We start from the raw sequence: 6,000 nt of genomic DNA on the forward strand, positions 1-6,000 counted from the left end.
TTAATAGCTCGCTAATTTAATTCTATTAGCTGAGGTATGTAACACAGCCCACGTGAAAGAGAGAGGAGAGGTGAAATAGTACTTTCCATTGTTTTTGTTTGCTAGACACCAATGATTTATAAGAACGTTGTGACTGTGTGGTCACAAGGCATATGACCTCGTGGAACAACTTTGCCTATCCTTTGTGCATAAATTTTTTATAGTATGTTCGTTTTAAATTATAAGTTGGTTTGGTTATATATAGCTTTCAGTACATATATAATTATACATCTAAATATATAGCAAAAAAATATATATCTATGAGTCATAATGGCTTACAATTTAGATTTTTTTAAAAAAACTTGGGCTTACAATTTAGAATTGACTACTTTGATTCTGTTTGGATTCTATGCTCTAAAGTTTAGTTGGTTAAAGTTAAAGGCTAAAACTTTAAACCACTTTAAATTACTTATGTGATCTAAAATTTTTATGAGGTTATTTAAACTTTAAACAACACTTTAGGCCCCCTAGCAAAAGTGATCTAGATCATGAGATTCAAACAAAGCCTCTTAGGGTGTGTTTAGTTGGTGAGTTGAAAAGTTTTGGGTGTCACATCGTATGTGTTGGAAGGATGTCGGGAGGGGTTTTTGGATATTAATAAAAAAACAAATTACAGAACCCATCAGAAAACTGCGAGACGAATCTAATGATACTAATTAATCGGTCATTAGCACATGTAGGTTACTGTAGCATTTAAGGCTTTTCATGGGCTAATTAGGCTTAAAAGATTCGTCTCGCGATTTTATCGAGAACTGTGCAATTAGTTTTTTTTCGTCTACATTTAGTACTACATGCATGTGTCCAAACATGCTCTTTTACTGTAGGAGATAAAAAATTTTGAAAACTAAACACACCCTTATTTTGTTAAAGTACTTTTTGGAGCAGGATAGGAAGCAGTTGAGAATTAATTACGAAGCGGCTGTCGTTGAAGTACTTATAGTCAGAATAATATTTTTCTCTCACACTAAACTAGTCAGCGATACTTTTTCACGAGCCAGCAACAGTTAAGCCCGCCAAACGAACATGCTGTCATTGAATTGGGAAGAGTGTGGAGCTGTGGTCTATGAAAGAGCGTGTGTTTTTAGCTACCAACTCAACCTTATAGTAAAGAAGTGGTATTTTAGGCTGTGTTTAGTTCGCGAAATTTGGAAATTTAGCTACTGTAGTATTTTTTTATTTTTATTTGATAATTAATGTTTAATTATGGACTAATTAGGTTTAAAACGTTCATCTCGCGATTTCCAACTAAACTGTGTAATTAGTTTTTTTTTTCTGTCTACATTTAATGCTCTATACATCTATCGCAAGATTCGATATAATAACTACCGTAGCATTTTTTACGAAACTTTTTAGGAACTATACAAGCCCTCAGACGTTGGGCAGAAATCTGCTCGATGAAGCTGAAAGCGGAGGTCAAAGTTGGCACAGTGAAAACGGTGACACGACGCAGAGCAAACCAGGTACTGGTAGGTGTTGTGTTGATGGGTTGCTCACCTGCCTCGCTTGCTATAAATGGTGGGAGAGGGCGAAGAGGGAGGGGTGGTTGGGTGTCATGTGGCCATGTCCAGCAGTAGCACGGCACAGTACTCCTACTGCTACGACTTCGATCTGTTCGGCAGGCAGGCTGGACTTGTTGGTATAAAATCGTGAATTTCTATTTAAAAAATTATTTTTCTCCTATACTAAATTAGACGTCACTGAGTAATTCACCATCGTTTACTGCCTGTCAACAGGCTCTGCTGCCGAAGCGTGGGCGTGTAGTACCATTTCTGATTCCCCAGTGGAGGGCCCTGCCGCTGCCGGCCGGTCGCTGCTGTGTGTCAGCGAGCGAGCGAGCGCCATGTGCCGACACCTGAGGCAGGCCTGATGATCTCATCGCCTGCGGCCACGCCACCGCCCACCGTCCTCCACTGGCTGGATCACTGAGACGACAGCAGCAGGTCTCGTCGATCGTCTCTCCCACGACCTGGCGACGCCGTCCATGTCTCGGATGGGATGACTCTGCTCTCGTCTCGTCGTCTTGCGCTGCGGTGGCCGGTGAACTGTGACTGTGCGCATCCCTATCCTTCTTCCCAGTGTGCCTCCGGCTCCCGCTCTCGTCTGCTGCAGTGGCCACTGAGCAGTGGCAGCCAACTGCGTTCGTACAGACGCTGATCGGGCAAAGGGTGTCTTTTGACCGTTCGTCCATCGCCGTCCTCTCTCCTCTCCTCTCCTCGTCGGGGAGACGGGAACACAACATAACATCATCGTCCTCATCCTCCCCGTACCCCCAACACCAGTCAACGACAGTGGCAGCTTTGCCCTCCACCCCGTTCCCGTAGCACACGTCTGTTTAGTTTTTTTTACAACAACTATAAACAGCCTGTTCGGCAGGGCCGAATTGGCTGGCCGGTGCTGTGGCTGGGTCAGCCTGGTCCAGCCTCATCCTGGGTATTCGGTTACCCGAAATCGATCGGTTCGGTTCTTCGGTTTCTTGACAAATTCGGTTCCTTAAAAATAGTAACCGATCGGTTCTTTTGAAATTTGGGAACCGACCAAATTCGGTTTCGGTTAATTCGGTTCGGTTCCGGTTACGACCGAACTAACCGAGGTGCTACGAACAGAGAAAAAAAATCACAGAATCGCACATCGAGCAACACAAATCACTAATTCCAGCAGCGATGTAGAACAAAGCATCGATTCGATTTCTAGGTTACAGATCGAAAAACACGCCTCCTTGCTCGCCCGCGCCTGCGGCCCGCGCCTCGCCCTGCTCGCCGCTGCGCCGCTTGCCTAGCTCGCCGTCGCACGGCTTGCCTCGCCCTGCTCGCCGCCGCGCGGCTCCCTATCTCACGTGCTGCCGTCGTATGCAGGACGAAAGAGAGGGAGGCACAGGGCCATGCCGGAGCGGCGGAGCCGCCGGATCTGAGAGTTGAGAGAAGGAGGGGAAGGGAGATTGGCTGCGCCATGGCCGAGCCGCCCGAGCGCTTCGCCTCCGCGTCCGCGTGACGCGCAGCCGAGGAGCACCGCCTCCGCGTGATGCACCGCCGCCGCGGCTAGCCTTCGCGCCTTCGCGGGCAGGGGAGGGGAGTGGGGAGCGGGGGGATTGGGGGCAGCGAGGTAGCGAGGAGCCGAGGAGGGGAGTGGGGAGCGGCGGGGTAGCGAGGGAGCCGAGGTGGGGAGTGGGGAGCGGCGGCCGACGGGGTAGCGAGGAGCCGAGGAGGGGAGTGGGGAGCGGCGGCGGCGGGATTGGGAGTGGGGACTGGGGAGGGATTAGGTTTCGGGGTGGGATGTGAGGGGCGTGGCCCGCGTGGGGCAGGCGGGGCAGCGAGCCAGCGACCAGCGAGGAGGGGATTAGTTCGGTTATTTCGGTTATTTCGGTTAACCGAGCACCAGAACCGAAATAACGGTAGTAAGTTCGGTTCTTCAGAACCTGGAACCGAACCTGGGACCGAATATTTCGGTTTCGGTTACTTCGGTTTCGGTTATTTCGGTTCGGTTCTCGGTTCTCGGTTTTTTTTCCCAGACTTAGTCCAGCCTAGCCAGCCAATTCCAGCCTCCAGCTGGTTTGCAGAAGTTAAAAAATTAGCGCTAATCAATTGTAGCTCATACTGATTTTAAACTTTCAAATTCAAACTACCATGCATTTCTAGATCATGCTGATTTACAGTTTGAACCAAGAATTTTAACCAATAATTTATAGTTTACAACTCAAGCGCTAGAACAGTTAGTCATGTAATAAGGCTACATGCCCGTTAGGTCCAATGTTTAGCATCGTCTGGATGGCTTCTTCTGCCTCAGTGTACAGTTTAACCTCCGTTTATACTCTGATCAGCGCGAGATAGGAGAACGAGTCGGCAGCGTGACCACAGTCCTGCATCTCCTGGAATATGCTTTTCGGCTCGCTGTACAGTCCTGAAGTGGCATATGCATTGATCATGGAATTGAAGTTGATCTGCACATTGCAAGTTTGGTCCAGATTAACCATGTTTGCTTTAGATGATCAAGGGGAAACTACAGCGGTCCTTGTTTTCTGAAAGCAATTTCAAAAGTGACATTAAATGAAAGCTAACCTTTCCAGGCCTGATCCCATCTTCCTTTATTCTTTTGGACATTAAAGACATCCCTGATGCTTACCTGAAAATATGAAAAATCCATAGTCTTAGAACTGAACACAAGGAAAACTAAAGCAGTGGGCAAAAATAATGAATCAGAAAATCTTTACTTGCTTTGTTTCTAGGGCACAAGAACCTGACTGACTTTTCCATATAAGCTAAGCATGTTTGTGTACATCTTTTCATCAATCGGCAAGCCTAACTTCTGTGCAGCAGCAAACATTTCAAGAGCCTTGTCCAGCTTTCCTCCTTTGCCCTAAACACTGAATTGAAGATTGAAGCTGATGAGTGATGACGTGGTGCTACAAACAACATATTCAAGAAAAAGAATGCAATTCCAAACTAGGGGTCTCATTTTCTAGGGGTTTCTATAAACTTATCTACCTTATCATTAAATTAAATGTCTGCATAGACTGCGAAATGCCAGAGGATATCATACGATCATAGATGCTGATGGCTGAATGCAGTTTACCTGCTTGGAAACCAGAAATTTTGCTTGCCTATCTGATGAATAGGAGAATATGTTAGCCACACCTGACTCAAGCATTGAACAAAATCCTTTAAGACAGCATATATGATGAAATCATACCTCTGAGGTATAGAATCCTTGAAGAAAGCCTAAGATCATAACGCCGACATGACTACAGAACTAGACCAATCAGGAAAAACAGCCGGTGTTGCAGCACCTGAGGTAGTAGGTGGTTGCTGCTCCTATTACAGGGAAGGACAAATTTTTTGCAAGTCATCTTTTTTCGCTTAAATTATAATGCCACGGGCCCAACATCAAGAACCTAAGAGGCAGATGCCTACCTTGTCTTAGCCGGATTATCTGCTCCACTGCTTTCCATGGTGAATCATAGAAACAGTGTAGCAACTAGTCCATTGTCCGTAGACAAATAAACCAGAGTATTTCATCACATCACCAAACACTATAGAACTTGGCACTTGTAATTCTAACACTAAAATTCCCCATACACCAATGAACACAATATGATAGTCTCAAACAACATTTTTTTTGAAACGAACAAAGTCCCAAAAAACCTTACACATCCACAAGACAAGACTGCCATAGAATTGTACATAAAGCTACTGGTTTCTAAAACAACAGCCTTGACCCAAACCACGTACAAATAATTGCCTTTAGGGAGGTATTCTTTTACTCACCTTCAATAAGAGGCTTTAGTTTTTCTTCAAGCCAGTCAATATTCTTCTCCAAGTAATCCATGCAATACACAAGCCCTGACATAGAAATGAACACCTTAGAGAAAGATGCCATATTATCAGAACAAAAGCAGATAAGTTACTACACAGCAATAGAGGACCAGCTGCATTACCTCAACTTTCCTAAATCCGACATCACTCCACACAACCATAGATATTAACTCCCTAACTACAGAGATTGGGGTTCCCTGATTTAGCTCAACCCACTCCGACAGCTCATACAAGGGTGGATCCGCACCGCACTTACGCATCCACAAATAATTATCTAAAGCAAAGCATAAAATGATTATCATAGCCTGCTTCATCCTACTGCAGTACGACACCCCGTCTAGAATCTACCACCATCCTTTCAACACCCTAAACCTCCTTTTAATTACATTTCGCAACTTCACATGAATGTAGTTGAATTTCTCCTCCCTCTACAACTGCTGCAAAATCTATGCCCTTAAAATCATTGATGTGATACCTTATGTCGGTACAGAAAGTGACCAACTAGTAAATATTTGTAGTTTTGCTGTACGTTGTGATCGAAGGTGGCCTAGCACTTAATGACACAGGATTTATACTGGTTTGGACAACGTGCCCTACGTCCAGTCGGGGTCGGTTGGTGACTTTATTCCCGAGCCCAGGTGCTCAAAGTCTGTAG

This window comes from Miscanthus floridulus, chromosome 7, assembly GCF_019320115.1.
Source record: "Miscanthus floridulus cultivar M001 chromosome 7, ASM1932011v1, whole genome shotgun sequence".
NCBI classification, from domain to species: domain Eukaryota; kingdom Viridiplantae; phylum Streptophyta; class Magnoliopsida; order Poales; family Poaceae; genus Miscanthus; species Miscanthus floridulus.